The following is a 19928-nucleotide window of genomic DNA, read 5'->3' as shown; positions in this document are numbered from 1 at the left end:
AAGGCTATAAGAAAGGAGAGAGGCTTGCTATTAATATTTATTTATTGTCTTAAAGGGAGCTAGCAAGTTTCAGTTCTGACAAGTTAAATGTTAATACTGTTAACTGTTAATATTTAACACTGTTTCACAGTCTGAAAGTAGTACTCCTTAAGGTTAGCATGCATAAGCCTCTCAGAGCCCTGTTAAAATCTGCCACAGTAGGTGTGGTGTGGGGCCCAGGTCTGATTTTTCTGACCAGCATTGCTTGATGTCCATGCACTTCCAAAGTGACCAGGCTTTGTGCAGTAAGGCCTTAGTGTGGTTCCCTCCAATGCTTTTTTTTTTCCTCTAGAAATTTTTTGTTATAGATACTTCATTCTTTGAGAACTATCACTAATAGTGCTATTAACCCGGGAATATTTGCCAAAAATTTTGCTGTGATTAGCTCTGTATCGCCATAAGTAACACTCTTAAATGTGCTCGATTATAAGTCAGTTTTTCAGTTATAAATATTAGGGATGTCCTGTTGGACATTTGAATTACTGTAGGTTTTATGTAGTAGCTCTGCCTTCATTTGGAACAGCACAACTCTTGGAAAAGTCATAAACCTTTTGAATCTTGAATGGCTTAGGAAACTACTTGCCTTTCTCTGAGCTGGTGGTTTCTCTGTCTTCTTCGCCGTGCAGCTGGTGGGTTTCTCCGCCTTCCTCGCCGTGCTAGGGATTGAACACGAGCCTTGGGCATGGTACCCAAGCGCTCTACCACTGCGTGGCTCGCTTTGCACTTGTATGCTTAACACCTTGCTTCTCCAGGGGCCCGTACCTTCACCTCCTACGATCAGGTAAGGACTAGAAAGGGCCTTTCTCAGTGTCATCCGAGACAACAAAGATGTCCTAGTGAGGCTGCTGACTGCACTCTTGCCCTGTCTTCTGTCAGCTTGAAGTTTGCTGTGTCCTGAAAGGTAGGTAGGTCTAAACTGTCTCATTATTAACCCTGTTAGCGGAGATGACATAACATTAACTTTAATCTTACTTGTACACGTGACCCTACATTCTGTATTTATTAATCCACTCCACCACTTTTGAGTGCTACCTTAAAAAAAAAATTCTCACACCAGAACACCTCCCTAGATAATAAAAGCACTACTAGATTCTTGTATTCATGCCTATTCTAGTTGCTCAATGAATGTATTAATAGAGCCCATTGGACTTTGGGCCCCATTCCTTGTCACCTTTTTATCAAGAATCATTCTGGTCATGTTGAGATATTGGGCAACTTAGTGCTTTCCTGAAGGTTCATGGCCCAGGAAGCTTAGAAACAGTGGGCTAATGCAGGCTCTTTGTGGCAGTGCTTTCCAGAAAAGTCACTGTGCTTCAATGTGCTGTGATACTCTGAGGGGAGGAGTGATTTCAGTGGCTTCAAGGTAGGGGACAGTAGCCTTTTGTAGTGTTCTCGTCCCTTCTCTTTGACACAGTCAGGCTGACTGGGGCATAATTTACACACCATGAAATTTACCCATTTAAAGTCTTCAACTTAATTCCAGTTAGTATATTTGTAGACAAGTGCACTACTGTGGTCTGAATGTATGCATCTTACTTATTAGTGCAGTAGCATTAAAAGCTGTAGCCCTTAGGAGACAGGTAAGTCATGAAGTCAAAGACCTTCTGAATGGGATTAGGAGTTTAAGAAAAAGGATTGAGTGAGCAGATCTACTCTCTTCTGCTCTTAGTGCGTGGAGAGATACTTGTCCCTGTGGACGGCAGAGCACTGAGGTGCCATCTTGGAAGCCAAGAGCAGTACGGACAGCAGAAGTACTGGTTGCTTTCACGTTACATTTTTCCAGCCACTAGATTGTGATGTCTATATCCAGGCTTGGAAGTGTTTGGCCATTTAGTAGATTTGTGTTTAGCATTTTGAAGAATTGCCAAACTTTCCCCAGGGGCCAAAGCATTATAGGAGAGTCCACCTTTTTCCAGTTTCACCCTGTTGTGACTGTGTTCTTAGAGCCTCACGCATGCCAGGCAAGAGCTCTACCACTGAACTCTATTCCCAAGTCCCTCTTTCTTAATGAAGTTAAACTTGGTTTAACCTTTCACTAGCTCTGCTTCTGGCGGCCTATCTGAGGGACCCATTATCAAATCCCATCATGGGGATGTTTTTCCAGTTAGGTGCCTTTTATTGTTATTGTCACTGCTTTTTCTCTTGCTTGTCCTGACTAGGACTTTCAAACTAAACTGTGCTACATAAAAGTAGCAAAGGGGAAGGCGTGTCTTGTTCTCTGTCTTGGGGGACATGCTTTCACTACTCCACTATTGAGTGTTACGTCACTCATGGGCTTTTCACAGCACTAAAACAATATTAGGTAGAAGATATTCAATTCCCCCTTCCCCCTGGGATAGTTTTCGAGGAAGAATCCATATTGGTGGATAGTCCTGTGGTTCCCTGTAAGGTGTTTTGTTGGGTGTTCACTGGCCATTTGGAACACATGTGCCATGGTTTGCAACATTCCTTACTCTCTTCATGCTTTCGCTTCTGAGGCCATAGAGCTAGTGAGGGTAGCGAGTAAGACTGTCTGAAGATGCACACCACCACCAAGTCTCTTGACCACTCTCAGTTTACTGTCAGATCAGTGTACCCATATGACATTGAAGGTAGACTGAGTTTGTAACACTCTCCCAGGGCCAACTTTGGCTTTTCAGGGGAGAATATTCTACACTGTACTATACCAAGCCCTCAGGTGAAGTAAGAGGTGTGATAAGGCCCTTGCCCCATTTGGAAAGTGCCTCATGTTCCCAGGTCAGAAATAGATCCTTAAAGAGCTTTGCTCAGTCCTGGATGTGGTGACCTGACCACAGGCGGAACGTGGTTGGATGTTCCTACCCGTTGGGAGGCCCAGGGTGCACAGCTGTTCACTGGAGCCTCACAGTTCATTCCTCCTAGGCAGCCAATTCTGGCCTCTTAACGTCACCCATTTGGAGCAGATGGACACAGAGAGTGTCTCTCAGTATAAGCTGGGCAGTGTTGCTCCTCTGTAGCTAGGAAGATCTGATTTGGGGTTCTGCCTCTGAGTTCACATAGACAAAGGGAAGATGGACAAGCTCTGGCTACTTCTGGGTGTTAGCCACCCCCAAAGAGGCTGTCTGTCATCTGGGCTGCATTTCACCTGGAGGCAGGGCTAGAATTTTTCTTGGAAACTGGAAGTACTGGAAGTGTGACATTTTCCTTCTGTCTCTCCCAGTGTGTGTGACTTGTCAAGAAGGCCGTTAGAGAACGTTCTCCATGATGGGGCTGTACATCCCGCCAGAATCAGCATGACAGCTGGGGTTCAGGGAGCATAGCTGAGCCACTTTTCAAGGTGCTGGCCTCGGGGGGTCCCCTGACAGAGAGCAGAATGGAAGGAACTGTCCTGGCCAGGGACATTCATATTTATGGCTGGGTCTCAAGTGAAAATTTATGAAGCCTGGTGTGCTTGAAGAAGCTATCTTGAAAGGGGTCTTATTCCAGGAACTCTTCTGTCAGTGCTGACTTGGAGGGTTGAGTTCAAGGGTGGTGTCTTGACTTCCTTCAGACTGCCCTAGGGTGTGCATTGAATTCCTGGGTGATAGGTGAGGTCTTGGTTACCAGGGGAGCTACTTGAGCTTTAGGGGCCATGGAGGCAAAGGACATTGTGTGTGGAATATTTTTTTATAAGTTGTAGATCCCGAGACCCATTGATCCTTAAAAATGACCGAAGAGCCTAAAGAACAGAAGAGGTTAGATACAGGCTAGCATATTTGTTGAGTTTCACCATGTGGTGCTTCCACCATGTTCTGATGAACCAAGAAGGCCCTTGCCAGATGCTAAGCAGATGCCAGGGCCATGCACTTGGACTTGGCAGTATTTAGAACCATGAGCAAATAAACTTCTATTTATAAATTATCTAGGCTCAGATATTTTGATATCTCAGCAGAAGATGGGTAAGGATGGCATGTGGCTGGCGCTTAGCTCATGGGATCTGCAGTGTTGGGGGATGAGTGGGTAATGAGGATGCTGAGGGATGAAACAAGTTTCTATGTCTGAAGAAAAGAGGGTAGCTGCTGGTAGCAGTAGCGGAAGAAGTGGGTAGCTCTCAGTTGCTTTTATAGCCCAAGTTTGTTAGGCTGGTGGATTGGGTGAAAGGCATGTGAGAATGGAGGAGGGCTCTTGACAGGCTTTGGTGGGTGCCCAATAGGTGAACAGAATTAAGGGAAGTGAGGATTTCAGCAGGTCAGTTTCAGTTGTCCAAAGTTTTCTGTGTGTTCTATGGACATGAATGTCTCTTCAGCAAGGGTCAGCTCAACAAGAGAACTCCCTGAAGACTGGGTGTAATTGAGCTGTGTTGCCCTGTCCCATAGGAATGGTAATAGAAGTATTTCCCTCCAGTGAAGGGAGTGTGTTTCTACATTTGCTCTTTCAGGTTTCTCCATAAAAGTCTTCCAATCTCTTCAAAGAATCTCCTGTTCATTTCTGTCTGGAGTGTATTATTTTAGTGCTTTTGTGAATGAAATAATTTTTTACCATCAGATTTTCTAATTACCCTGTTGATGATGAGAGATAGAGAATGGTTGCAACCTGCTCCCAGATTGCAACCTTATTGAGTGTTCACCTTGGTTCCAATTTATTGTCTTTCATTTCATCTTTAAATAACAATGATTTTTTTTAAAAATCTGTTTTCCTATTCAGTATTCCCTTTGCATTTCTCTTTATTATTTCAACATTTGGTCTTTGGCCCCTGGGGTAGTTAGGTTTCATTATGTGTGGGCTTTTTACCTTTGATGTAATAGAAATGGCCTTGTTTTGTTCCTCCCCCATCCCTTTTTTTGTGTGTACACATTCTGTGTGTGTGCTACTTGTCTGCTAGAAGTTTCTAGCATATACCATGTATAAGGTTAAGGGTGTTTATTGTTTCATACTTCATCACAAATCCTTAAGCAAATGGGATTTTTTTTCCTCTTGCCAACTGTGCTTTGGATTTTAGGCTTTCTCTTTTAACCATATTTTTTTTAAAAAAATAATAGTAATAATAATAAGGCTATGAATATGACTCATTCAGTCAAATGCTTGCTCTGCAAGAATGGGTAGGACCTTACTCAAGTGAAGAAGCAGGCATGGCCATACACATGTGTAATTCCAATGTTAGGGAGACAGAGACAGGATTATCCCCGATGCTTGCTGGCCAACCAGACTAGATGAGCTGGTGAGTTCCAGGTTCAGTGAGTATTTATCAGTTACTTTTCCATTATGTGATAAAATATCGTAGCCAAAAACAAAAGGAAGAGTTTATTTTGGCATATGGTTCCAGAGGGAGTGTCCATAATGGTGGTGAGGAAGACATTGAAGCAGATGGCCGAAGCAGGAAGCTAGCTGAGCACACTTTCTCACATAGGAAGCCAGGAGAGTGAAGTGGAACAAGGCTATAAGCTCTTAAGCCCCCTTTCCTCCATGGTATTCTTCCTCCATCAAAGCTTTGCATCCTAAAAGCTCCATAACCTCTGAAACAGGAATATCAGTTGAGCACCAAATGTACATGAGCCTATGGGGGACAATTTTTATTTATACCACCACACTAAGAGACCCTGCCTCCAAAAGTAAGATAGAGAGCAATTGATAAAGACGTCTGACACTGACCTCTGTTTTTTATATGCACATATATATACACATACTTGTTCGTATTACCACACACATACATACATGTACTTCACCTTTGTATTTTTTGAGACAGAATCTCTCACTGAATTTGTGGCTCCCATGCCTGACCCTTTACATGGGTTCCAGGGACCCAAACCAGATTCTCATGCTTGCACAGCAGGGATTTTACCAATGGAGTTCTCTGCTCAGACCACTTCTCTCTTTATTTTCAGTTTTCAAGATGCTAGTTTTCAAATCCAGAGCCCCATACAAGCTGGATAACTGCACTGCCACTGAGCTATACTGCATCTCCTGTATTTAATTTTTTGATTCACTTTGAAGCTGCCCATATATTCTACCATAGCATTTTGAAATTTTATGATTGCTTTTTAGAAATTTACCTTCTCTTCCATTCCTATTTACTCATATATTTCTTAATTTATCCCATTAAGCATCTTACTTTGTGAAAACACAGTAGTCTCTGGTATCTTTCCAATATGGAATTTGCTTTTTAAAACTTATTCTGCCCCCTTTCAAGAAGGCCTAGGCTTCCCTGTGGCCAACTAGGTTGAATATCTTTGTTGTGAAAAGTTGGAATTTGTTGCGTGTCTAAATAGTCACTGTTATTACTCTAAATATTTAGTGTGTGAAAGCTAGACAGAAGGAACACTTTATGTTAGCTCAGGAATTTTTGGAAGATACCAAAGATACCAAACAAGAATCAAGAGGTACCTTGTTTCTTGAAAATCTTGGAGTAAGAAGCAAAGACATCTGTTTTCTCCAGGTTATATCTCCTTTAATAAGATCTTAAGTTTTTTTCCATGTCTAACTATACAGCTGCATGAGACATATTTTCTTGACTAAAAGGAAGAGAGACAAAGGGGTTTCATCTGGACTCAGTAGGTGCCTGTCTCCCACAGGATGGTCAAGGTCATCCTATGACCATGACATGTTGGTCTGCTTTGAAACATTACCAGAGCCTGCTGCTGTAGGTGCTGTCTGGGGTCATGGTAAGCAATGTCCAGGAGAGGTGTTTGTACAGGCTCTGTGGCTATGGATCAACCCTGAGGTCATTGTGGTAGGTTGTATATTACTCGGTTCATTTTGTAAGACTTAAAAGGTGTTTTGTTTATTTTTCCAACTACAAAGTTTAACATCTATTTTCTTGAAACTAGACAAAAATGGTTGATGTGGTGAGCCTCTCTAAATTTTTAAATTTTACCTTAGAGATTGACTTATTGTACCCTCACACATTTTTAAAGCAAGTCTCTAAATCTGAAGGCACATGTGTGGCAGAGGCATTCTGTGGGAATCCAGGAAAAGATTATATCCAATAGAGGTGGAAATCTCCAAATATGGGAATTAGATAGGATCCATTAGCTGCCTTTCTGGCAGCCTTAAATCTGTTTTCCAGGGCCACTTCAAAGCTAACGATTTTTCATCTGATAATGGGACCATTTGCTATGTCACAGATGGTGACAGCAGGTATTTATTTAATGTTTACTGTATGGTTAGAGCTTGTCCTCAGTCTTTATGTACATTAATCCTCACAAAAATCCTATAAGGGAGATTTTACTTTACTTTATATTTGTTTTGTAACTAGGGACACTGAAGCTCAGTGAGGCAAATAATTGCCCAGATGTAGCTTGCTGAGTCAGGGTAATATCAGGAGACAAACCAGGGCTCTGTAAGTCCTATGCCTGGATTCTCAACCACATGCCAGGACCAACTGGCAGGTAACAGGTAACAAGGGTCTTATTTTCACCCTTAACAATTAGGAAAAGTCTGTTGATGTATCCTTCATTGAGTTTACTTACCTGTTCAAGACCCCCACATCATAGATAGACCAGTGGAAATGCAGCAGCCATGAGTGAGTATCTGTTTAAACCCGTGCTCCATGCCAACCACTCTACCAAGTTAGTTATTGTTTGTATCATGTAGAAATATTGAAATCCAGTGGCATCCTAGCACAGTTGATTAAGATGCACAGTGAAATGGGCTTGTATCAACCCAGTACCAGGCAGAGGACTCATGGTCCAGGAGAGGATGGATTGTCCATCTCCTGCAGGGCAAGGGTTTGTCCTTACCTTCCCATGCTCAGAACAAGACCTTGGGCTATTTGGCACACAAGACTTGAATGTAAATCAGAGCAAATCATGAGGTCTAGACATCACACTACAGGCCTTCCTGCTCTGCATCCCTCCTCTAAGAAAGCTCATCTACCACTCAGAATGTCCTCTGAGCCAAGGGTCCCCAAGAACTATAACCAGGTGTAGCTGAATTTTTCCTGTACTTTTCTTTTCCACCAAGGCCAATTCCTTCTCAGCTTCAGGTGATAATTCTCTTGGACTATTTAAGTCCTTGTCACCGTCTAAGGTTTTGAACAAATTAGTCAGTTCATCATTTTTTACCCCAACAACAGTTCGTAGATAGGAAATGTCTCCAGATAATCTTTGAAAATCATTAAGAGTCCATAATCAGTCTCTCCTAATTTGCACCTTTTGGGGTCTAATTTTTTGTAGACCTATTTTATACCCTGAATAATTAATAGAATCGCCTCTTTGTATCTTTTCAGGAGCAATTTGTAATCCCCAACAGGACAAAATTTTCTTTACTTCTTCAAACATTCTTTCTAAAGTATCTGCATTTGAATCAGCTAATAAAGTATCGTCCATATAATGATAAATTATAGATTTAGGAAATTTTTTTCGTATCACTTCCAATGACTGTTGTACAAAATATTGACACAGGGTTGGGCTATTCAACATTCCCTGTGGAAGAACCCTCCATTGATATCTCTTAACTGGTTGAGAATTATTATAAGTAGGCACCATGAAGGCAAATCTTTCTCTGTTCTTTTCTTGTAAGGATATTGAAAAGAAACAGTCTTTTAAATTGATAACTATAAGAGGCCATCCTTTAGGTTATAGAGTAGACAAAGGAATTCCAGACTGTAGAGAGCCCATTGACTGAATTACTTTGTCAATTGCTCTTAGATATGTTACCAGTCTCCATTTACCAGATTTCTTTTTAATAACCAATACAGGAGAATTCCAAGGGCTGGTTGATTCTTCAATATGCTGAGCATTTAACTGCTCTTGTATCAGCTCTTCTAAAGCCTTGAGGACCTCTTTTTGATGCTGGTTGGCCCTTGGGATGGATTCTTGCAAGGCTTTTAGCCAATCTGAGGTATAGGCAGGAGATGCAGGCAGAGAAGGTAGAAGAGGGCTAAGGCAGGAGCCTCTATTTTGAGGGAAGATGGCTGTCAGAGTGTTCACTCCAGCTGCTGAAATGGACCACAGATGGTAAAACCCAACAACAGATTTTTTTTTTTGGTATCACAATCCTGGAAATCTATGGTGAAGGAGTTGGTAGGTTGGCTTCTCTCTCCCCTTGGCTTGCCACTGTAGTCTTCTCTCTGTCTTCACATGCTTATTTTTCTGTGTATGTCTATGTTTTAACCTCCTCTTCTAAAGGCGTGACATGAGTCATATTGGACCAGGGCCACCCTCATGACCTCACTTTTAACTTAGTTACCCCTTCATGACCCATCTCCAAATACAGTTACACTTTTAAGTATTGGGGTTAAGACTTCAACATATGAATGTTCTAGGAGCACAGGTTGGCTCATTACAGATAGAAGCCAGATTAAGGGGCTCATGTGGGGCTAGGGAACTGGACTCCCATCACTTGCCTTTACTGATGTCCACAGCCCTTGACAGAGTGTTCTGGCGAGACCCTTACTCTCTTCCTCATGGCACAGATGAGGATGGGTGTTACTGCTTGTGTTGTCTAAGATCCCCCAGGGAACACTTACAAAGTGAATGTCTTAGCTCTCAATTGCTCATTATAGATGGTGCTTATAGTGCCTACAGTTTCAAGCTGGTGTACACCTAGGGAGGATAATCCCAAGTTGGTGGGCCCAAACCAGTGCTCTGACATCCACCAGTAAAAGCCCCCTTGGATCTCTCTGTCCCTTAGTATTACCAGAGAGTCTTTCTCCACAACAAGAATTTATTGTGAGCAACACTGAGGTTCCTTGAGGTGTAGGTCTATTTTTGTTTCTGGCATGCCTCTGCGGGGTTGAAGAGACACATCTGAAATAGGCAGAAGGCCATCTCTAACCACTCCTGGCCCCACTGGGATCATCTGACCAAGCTGCATCTCCTGTGTTTTTCTTTTCTGGTTACATCATTCAAATGGAGCTCTTCCTCAAAGCCTCTGCATTCCAATAGCCTGATCAGGACTGCTTGATGTGGACAGGCATGGAAATGAAGACTCATTTCACAGTTGGCCTTTCTGGCTTGAAATGTGGTTATCAATAGCAGCTTAAGTAATAGGGCCTCCTGGCAGGAAAGGCCTGGTGCGGTGGCAGGCCCCACCTTTCATCTGGACTCCAAGAGCTGGGTCTGCAGATATCCATTGCTGTGTTTATTTTAGTTGGCTTTTCTGGTGTTGGGGATTGAACCGTGGACCTCACATATACTAAGCAAGCATTTTACCAGTGACACTCCCTAAACCTTACTGCTCTGATTGACAGCTTTGAGTCCTCACAGGTGTCAGTGGGTAGTGAATAGGGTGTGGCCTACCAAACATTGCTCCAAGGAAGTGATCTCCAGGCTTTTTTGGTTGTAAGGATTTGGGGGGGGGGGGAGTAGAGGGAGTTGTTTAGTTTTGACCATCTGTTGAGCCCACACTGGTCCTGAACTTACTCCATAGGCAAAGACAGGCATAGACTTCAGGAAAGCCAATTAATGGTGGTACACCTTTGCTTCCTGGTTCTATGTTTCATCTTAAATCTTGATCAGACAGTTCCTAAGACCATGTGATGGGGAAATGGCTATAGTAGAAGATGGTAGTGTAGTCTGGACTCTCTGCTCCAGAATATATATCTAAGACAGTGCCAGCCCACCAGGGATACCAACAGGGTTCCTCAATATCCCTGGGCCCATTTGTTAAGGGGTAATCTGACCTGAAACTAAACTAATTGGATTAGGTAAGCCTTGAGTGCATTTGAAACTGTTAGTGGATTTGTTCTCACTTTGATAACTTTTTTTTTAATTCATTCCACATGTTTGTAGTGGGCACACACTTGGTACAGGGTACTCTTATTTAGGGAATACTTTGAATGGAAAGATTCTGCTCAGAAGTTATGCTTTGATTGAAGCCCAGTCCCTTGGCATTTCAGGAGGATGATACAAAATAGAATCAGGGTTTGTGGCAGGGGCAGATTGTTGTCAGCCAGGAATGGCTTTGCGGTGTCAGACCAGGGCATCCAGGTCTGGTGTGGGCAAGGCTTGTGGTTTGAACTGAGATGTCCTCTGAAGGCTCATGTGTTGGAGACTTGGCTGTCAGGTGACAGGCTTTGGGGAAGTGATTGCATTCTGAGGGCTCTAACTGAATTGATGGATGATTCCCCTGACGAGTTCATGATACTCAAAACAAGTGGGGTTTGCCTTAGATGAAACAGGTCACTGAAAGGATGCCCCAGACACTGGGAAGCAAGCCTCCTCTGCCACATGCTCTTGCTGCCATGATGTTCTCAGAGGTCCAGTAGAATAGAGGCAGTAAAACATGAACTGATAGCACAAGCCAAAAGCAACATTCTTACTTTTTGAGGGAGACTTGTATTCTCCTGTGGAATTCCCTTTCTACTTCATTTTGCCTCACCATTTTCCCTCAGCTCGTCCTGACTTGGTGGTTTTCTGTATTGTACCTTGTCTCTCAGATCACACCAGATCACTTGTCCTTTGCCTTGCCATCCCTCATCAGCCAACAAGATAATTTGTCACTCTACTTGTGAATCACAGCACAGACACTTTGCACAATCACAGCGCCAACACTTTATTTCAAGAGTGTTTGCAATTCTTATAGAAACATTTCTACAGTAGCTTCTTTTAAATCTTCCGAGTGTAGTCTTGATGTCAGTATCTGTTGTCTTTCCTTAGTTAAGCTGCCATTTTCCTCATTCTTCATCTGACCAGCTGTTCTCGCATTGTAGTTTAGGCATTGTATCCTGTGTCTCTGAATCCTGATTAAAAGTTCCTCTTAGGGAGCAGTTTCCCTACTGAGCTGTAGAGTGCAGTGGATGCTATGTACCCAAGCAGTGAGGAAGGAAAGAGGCCACGTGCATTGTCTCACCATTGCAGAGTGGTAGAGCTGCCTGTGGGTCCCATAGATCTGTCACTGCTTTCCCCACGAGGAGAAATAGATACATCTAGCCCCAGATCTTCCCCTGTTCCCCTCACTGATAATGGGGTAGAGGGAGTTGGCTCCCATTAGCCCTTATTGGCTTTGCCCGCTATGGGAGAATCAGTTCATCACCTCCTTTCACCAAATGAGAAGTGTCTTAGTTCCCACTTGGCAGCATACACAATCCTGGGGGTTGATGTGCTGCTGCTTGAGCCACTTCAGAGTCTGGGAGGGAGTGGGACGCTAGCTCCTGATGTCTCCCTAAAATTAGCGGTAGGACTATCTTTTTCCGTTAGTGCTTGGCTAGAGGGTGCTGTTAAAAAGCCCTGATTCTCTTGGTAGTAAGAGTAGGAAAGCCTGAGGGGAATGGCAGTGCACCATCTTGGCAGAACTAGAGACTTCTACTTTGGCTTTTTCCCGTTTTTTCCGATGGGTTTTGCTGTGCTGCCCAGATTGGCCTCAAACTCATGGCCTTCCTACTTCGCCTCCCTACTGCTGGAATTTCAGGCACGCACCACCGCTATAACCAGTCCTACTTTGGTTTTTAGTTTCCTACTTAAACATTTTCATCCCCACATGTCTGGTGCATTTTAGGTCGATGTTTAGGGAGTTGTCATTTGGCCCTTAGGAGGTTCAGCCAGAAATTGAAAATAATTGTCAGAATTCTCACAGTACCTTCTAGAAGTCAAGTCTAAAAAAACCACAGCACTTTACTGAATTGGAAAGACCATAGCTCAGTGATCTTTGAAAGTCTGATGGCTTATCTGTCTTCTGTTTCTTCTTGAGTTGCTGACCCATCTCTTTTTGGGGGGTTTCAGAAACACTATTATTAAACCTCTCAGAACTAAAGAAAGATCTGATTGTTAATCATGAAATCGTTGTGCTTTAATTGTGGTCAGTGCCAGTGGGTCTGTAAACCAAGAATTTCTTGAGAAAGAAATCATATTGAAGTATTAGTGGTTATTGATACATTTCTGGCACTGTAGAGTGTTGGATCATTAGAGATAAGGCTTACTCTTAATGTTTTTAAGCAGTGATGAGGCCAATATTGCAGTAGGACAGAGTATAGTGCAAGTCAAGAAGCAGTTAATGTGGCATTTAAGATAATTTACAGAGATCAAAATCTAGCAGTCTCAGTTCAGGCACAATCTCTGTAGCTTCTGATGTCATACAGTGTGGTCTGGTCCTTGGAACATGTACAGATGTTGGGAGTGGTGTGTTGGGAAGTAGATAACAACACGAAGTACGTGTCAGACAAAGAGGAGAGTAGCAGTTGTTATGGGTACAGAGACCAGATAAGGTTAATAAGCTTAGCAACAGCACACCAGTTCAAGTGTGCTGTACTTTGTATGTGCAAGGCACTGTCTGTTTGATCACCCATGCATTGACACATGTCAATAAGTATCCTTCACCACAGCAGAGAGGTAGCAGCACCAAGACATTCAGAAGCTAGACACTCTTGATACTTAATATTTGAGGTTTCCATGTTTGTAAATTTGACTACTTGTTGAAGCTCCCAGATCTATTATTTTGGAGACCTTTGTGGTCAGTCACAGATACACATGCAGGAATAAGAAACATGTATTCTAGTGGAGGTCAGACAAGGATTCAAACCAATGTTTGTACTATGGCCTGGTGGTTGTCAGATAAAGTATCTTTAAGCAGAAACATATATAAGACAAGCTTCTGTATTTCTCAGTTGTCAAAAAAAAAATACAGACAAAAACTCCCACAATCCCAACTCTGTGTTTCATGCATACAAACCTGTAATAACAGGTTTCACAGCCATGATGCTCATGGTGACTTTCAGAAGCAAACTACCATGAAGAATCTACTCGATGCAGGGTCTTGAGTGTCTCCCCTCCTCCCGCAAAAAAATAAAACAAATCACATACTTCCACTATACAATGGTACAAAGTAAACATTTCTAATTTAATAGGAAGTAATGGGGGATAGCAAGCAGAGATCAGAGCAAAACAAGACCAATAAGGCAAACACCACCTCGACAGCTTCAGAGCTAGCATCTGGATCTTGACAGAATCATCCAGAGGGCTAGGTAGCTCCACCATCCAACTCTGCTGGGTGTACCACATTTAGCATCTCTTAAGTCAGTTACACCTCATTCATTCCTGTAGGTTGCCTTAGCAGGTATCCACCTTGTCTTACCCCACTGATTTCCCAGCTCACATATTTGTGGTGAGTCTGGATGGGCAGAGTCCTTACAATAGGTTCTCCACAGCCCTGGCCCAGCTAGCTCTTCTTTCTGTATGGGGGCAGGTATGAAGAGAGAGAGAGGGTGGAGGGCCAGGGTTGAGAGGAGGAGGGAAAGACAGCAGAAAGCATGGGAGGGAAGTCAGTTAAATCATGGAAAAAGTGCTTCCTTTCACCTTGCTTTAGAGAACTGCCTTACTAGATTAAAGGCTTGAAGACATATTAGCGGAAAGCCAAGCATTTGGCTTTGTATAAAACCCAAACTTATTTTACTATAAAGCCTTGTCTGTTTTGTGGATTTGGAAAGAATGTGGGAACTTTCTCCAGACTTCTGCTGAGCTCTGCTTTTTTCTTCACCAAGAGCATGTACCCCAGCCAACTTTGGGGTTTAAATTCTGTACCTGCTATTTCTGGCTTGAAGAGGATTCCTCACCCTTCCCCAACCTCACCCACCACCAGTGACCTAGAGAGACAAGACCACTAAAATCTCTAAATGCTTTGGAATCTCTCCCTGACTTACATTGTAACTATTTTAAAACAAAGTCCCTGTTTATCGCAGTTCTAATCTTTCCAGTGTAGAATCCCATGCATGAAACCTTGAAGAAGACCACATTTAAAATTTGTAGGTATGAACCTAGGAGCTTGTCTGCCAGGCAGTGTGGTAGGTGGAAACACTACAGAGACTGAAAAGAGAGTTGCCAAGCAGGTTATGAAGAAGTTGGGAAAGAACTCCACTGCAGATGTTATAGTCTTGAAGAGACTCTGTTGATGTAGGATGCTGAGCCTCATGCATTACAATGAGTTGTGTCACTGGAAAGACACAAAGACTTCACATAGCCTTCCTGATAGGGGAAATGTACAAAATTATTCAAGATCCAAGGGTAGAAAGTGGTGAGGAATGATCAGACATGGAGAAGTTCAGAGCAAGAAAGAATGAGTCCTTACATTCTCAGAGCTGGAGACATAACATGGAGAGTGAATGACTGGAGCAGAGCCAGTACATGTGTTCTGCTAAGAGCTGTGTGGAAAAATCTTTTGGTTTTGCAGGCCATAGTGTAGGTGACTATGTAATTGTCGCTGTAGCATGAGAACAACCATGGGTAATACAAAAATGAATGTGGGTAGACTTGAGTGGAATAAAAGGGAAAAAAGAAAGCCAGTAATGGTGGCATTCTTCTTGTCTGCCTCTTGACCACCATGATATAAGGTAATGTACTATAACATTCCTCCTGACATGATGACCTGGCTCAAGGACATCTTCCCTGAAGTGATTTTTCTCAGTTGCTCGGTCACAGCAACAAAAAAAGTCTTAATATAGAAAACTTGGACTAGAGAAGTGGGATCTTTGGTTTCAGAACTGACTTGAGAGAGGTAGAAATGATTGGAAATGTGGCTAGATAAGCCCAGGAATGTTGTAAGCAAAGTTTAATGGGCAATTCCAGTGGGAGATTAGAATACTAATAGTGATATAGACAGTAACTACTGTGTTCATGTGGATGGATTTCATGTGGAAACATGGACTCCTAGGAACTGGACTAAAGGCCATTGATGTTATATTCTGGCAAAGAACATGGTTAAATTTGTCCATACCCTGAAACTTTGTGAGAGGTGACATTAATAAAGGTGATAGACTAATCTAGCAGAGGAAATTTCAAGGTAGTCCAACATTCGGGCTGTGGCGTGGTTATTGCTCTCTGCTTTTAGCCAGGTTTACATTGAAAATCAGGAACAAAAGTAAGACATAAGACTGTAAAAGTGTAGTTTAGGAAGAAAAGTCATTGTAAAATGGTAATGAAGATGTGATTTTCCAAGAGATAAATATCATTAAAGAGAAACTTCACACTTTGCATTGGTGTAACCAGTAAAACTGGGCTTCCCTCTTTTGAGTTCTTAGTCGTGTTAATAAAGGAATTTGGAAGTAGTCTTGAAAGGAAGCTCAAAGACAGACAAGCTGTGCATCTCTGAAGTAGCCAGGAAGTGAGAATTGGAAAGAAGGAAGAAAGAAAGCTATAGCATTCGAGTTAGGCCACCATGTTCTGTGGTGGGGGTAGCAAGCAGCCACATGGTAGACAGATAGCTGTGTGGGGGTTAAGGTGGTAGAGAAAACTTTAGAGAATGAGTGAGAAAGTCCACAATATCAGGAAAAAATATGCCCTGGTTTGGGCTAGTATCACAAAGGAAAAGAAACAGGCTTGATCTTGAGGCTGTCTCTCAGGTAATCATAGCTTCTCCATTTAAGATGGTGATAGAGGTTGTGCTCAGAGAACAGAAATCCACAAGTGAATGAACACACACATTCATATACACCACTTGGGCATAATACTTTCTTGAAAATTTACAATAGTTAATTAGGAAAATTATCCAATCCCATGACCTTTTATATAATGGGAATAGAGATAGGTTATACTCAATATCATCTTCACTATTTTCTAGTTTATGAGTTTTAGATTTTTCTTATTTTTAGTATATGTTTTTAAGAAAAAAAAATGTTGAAACTTTCAAATATATTTCCCAGCATTCATACAGTTTCTCTTATTAGAAGCCATTATCTTTCTTTTGGCCATCTTTTATTGTTTCTTAGGTTATGTTTTGAAGAGAGTTGTATTTGATTACTGTCCTTGGGTTTGGTAAATTGTTTTCCTCTCTGATTTGTTTGTGACTATTTCCTTCCTTCTGCTGTGTGTGGGGAGCGACATTGTTATTTAACTTCTCTTCTATAAAAGATGCAAGTGTCATCGTACTAGTTTTCCTTGCTTGTTTCTCTTGCCTCATTTATTTGTCTTGACACATGATGGTCTGTATTGTTCTAATTGTCTAGGGACTATTATTGTATCTTAATTTCCCCCTTGGACCAGTTATTTAGGCCAGAGCTTGTTTTTAATTTTAAAGTTTTCTGAGTTTTTTATTCATTTCTGGATCTGTTGTATTTGGCTGTGGTGTGGAGCCTCTGGCCACATTGCCTACAAGTCCCAATGTCAGTATTTGGGCCCCATGGAATGCTGGTTGAGCTTCTAGAACTTGGAAGAGGTTCTTCCCAGGACCACATTCTTCAGCTTCAAAGATCTTTGCTTTTTTTTTTTTTTTTGTAAAATGCATTGCTGTTCTTTGTGACTTAGTCTTTTTAAATCATCTCACATGTTTGTCAATATTCATAAATGCCTGTTTTTCATAAGTATCCAGCAACTCCTTCTTAGCATACAATCATGAGTTCTTTTAACCTCAACTCGGATTTATTCCTTCTGTTAGAAATAAGTTTGGGGTTGTGACAAAATCACTCAAAAGGGTAAGCTCCTCAGAAGTGGAAGAGTAAGGACACCAGGATGGGACGTGCACTTAAGTTTTATTTTACGGCAGATTGTGACTGTGTCTTTTCCTCATTGGGTGGTATCTGACCTCACAGTCCTTCACAGATTTTGAAAGAATCAGTGCAAGGAAAATAAAGGGGTTGGCCACTTAACTTCTGAAAATACAGTAAGACACTTGTGTAAGCAAAGGTTTTACTGCATGACGGTCGGGGTTAAAACACTTGCGTAAAGAATTTGCAAGGTGGGAAGATAAAAAGATTTGAATTCATTGTCATAAACAAACGTTCAGGCTAAAGAAACTAATATTTACTGGTTCTTGCACTTCCACTCCCCTACAAGATGATTAAGTTCCCAATCACATATAATCTCTGTAAGTAGTCTGAGCTGGCTATAACTTGCCATGTAGAGCAGGCTGGCCTCAAACTCACAGAGATCCTCCTGTTTCTACCTTCTGAGTGCTGGGAATAAAGGCACATGCCACAACACTCAACCTCATTCTTAAAACTTAAAGATTTATTTATTTTTTATTTTATTATGAATGGTTTGTCTACATGTATGTATGTGCACTGTATGCATGCAATGCCCACAGAAGCCAGAAGAGGAAGCTGGAATGCCCTGGGACTGAAGTTACAAATGGTTAGAAGCTTCCAGGTGCGTGCTAAAAACTAATACCGTCGCCTGTGAGAGTAGCCAGTGTTCTTAACCTCTAAGCCATCTCTCCAGTACTGAGTTTTGAACTTTGTAAGGATAAAGGCCTAATGTATCTTTCCTTATAAGTTAAGGTGTTAGCCATTATTGGTTTATCATTTTAAAATTTGAATTAGTTTTTCTTGGCCTTCCTCTATTTCTTACTAAATTATTCTACATTCCCACTTGGTTTTTGTAAGTATCTGTTCTGTCTCTTTAAAACTTTTCTGTTTCAGTTTGCTTCAAATATTTTTTTCAATGTTAGAATATTTGTGAATAATGTCTTGAACACGAGATAATTGGGCAGTTGACATTCATTGCCACAAGCCATCTATCTTCTATCATAAATTGTCTCTGCTTTAAATGTTTCTTCATTTGTCTGTTCTCTGTTTTCCCTTTGATGTGTAAAGTATTCATTTCGTTTTATCCTTTCATTAAGATTGAGAATGCAAATGTTCTGTTGTTTGTTCTGAATGTGATTATCTTAATAGATCATGAACATTGCTCAATTCTCTTCATAAAGAATAGAATTTCCCAGCTTTTATGAAAGGTACAATCTTTTTGTGGTAATAATTTAAGACTTAAACTTTTCAATTTTAATTTTTAAGTTAAATTGTATTGCTTAAGCTTCAACAATTACGCTATTTAAAGCTGGGTATACTGGCATAAGCCTGTAATCCTAGCACTTTGGGAGTGTAGGCAGGAGAATCAAAAGTTGATTCTGATCATCAGTGACTCCATCACAGGCTACTAGAAACCATCTTAAAAGAAAACAACAACCAAAAGACACAAACAAAACACAGCTATTAGTTAGCAAATTATCTTGAGACCCCATTACTATGTGACATTCAGGGCATGAAGAAGAAAGTCATAACAGGTCTCTTCTGATCCTGCCTCCATGCACATATGATCACTTTCTTCTTTTTCTCATGTAAGCAGCTGTTTTTTTATTTACATTTTAAAGAACTTTTTAAGTTAGAACACAATGTGTTAAATACCATTGTGATATATCCAAACTGTGTCTTTTTTATGACTCCCTCAACCTCAGTTTCCCCTTACTAGTTGTGCTTAAGCAGATGTGTCACATTTTCTAAAAGAGGAGGTCAGAGGAAGGAAGAGGAGTCATGATGACCACAGTGTTGGCATGGAGCAGGCTGGGGGCCCAGGCCAACCAAGACAGGAGAAAGAATAGCAAGGACAGTAGATCTGCCATCCCTGGGTGCTAGATATGGCCTGGGTGTTCAGGGGCCAGTCTTTGGCTTGGTGGATGTGGAAGGGAGGGACAAGCATCACTATCGCAAAGTCAAACTCCACCAGGACCCTATTTACAGGTTATGGGCTAGACCCCTCAACCATGCTGTCAAATTAAGTAGGTCATGAAAAGCTTCTAAAATAGAAAACGTCAGCCTTGATCACACTGATTTTACCATGCACTGAGCATACTGCCACAAGGTCATACAATACCTATTTTGAAAGACAACTGAGGTAAATCTGGCTTCGTCACAGAGTGATATTTAGTCATCTGCTTGTTTGTTTTGCATTTGGTTTGTCACCTTGACCAATGGTAGGGTGGGAGTATGTACACTCTATGGTTCACGTCCATCATGAACAGGATTTTCAGTTAGCTGTGATAGATAGGGCTTAAATGTTACCTGCATTGTGCCAGTGTCCAGAGGTCAGTGAGGAATGCCCAACATACTTTTCATATAAAGTGTTCCTGGGTACAACATTGTTAAAGCTTATGAAAATAATTTAATTGGTATGAATGACCCTTAAAAGAGAAAAGTAAAACAAAGCATAATACCAGAAGAACAAAGGCATATTCAAGTTCATTTGTGGGATCCAGAAGTATAAATGTTGACTTTTCAAAGAAAAAATATTGACTTTAGTATCATCCAACTCTTGACT

The 19928-nt window shown here is 41.5% G+C and overlaps 1 protein-coding gene across 10 annotated transcripts in view; it reads left to right on the top strand.

The window, feature by feature from the left end:
• Grb10 (growth factor receptor bound protein 10) overlaps positions 1 to 19928 on the top strand; it is a 105009-nt gene that overhangs the window by 16351 nt on the left and 68730 nt on the right. The gene's annotated exons all lie outside the window — the stretch shown is intronic.

This window comes from Peromyscus maniculatus, chromosome 10 (assembly GCF_049852395.1).
Source record: "Peromyscus maniculatus bairdii isolate BWxNUB_F1_BW_parent chromosome 10, HU_Pman_BW_mat_3.1, whole genome shotgun sequence".
Classification (NCBI taxonomy): Eukaryota; Metazoa; Chordata; class Mammalia; order Rodentia; family Cricetidae; genus Peromyscus; species Peromyscus maniculatus.
The sequence above is the reverse complement of the archived record's forward strand: the minus strand, read 5'-3'. Positions and strand labels throughout refer to the sequence as shown.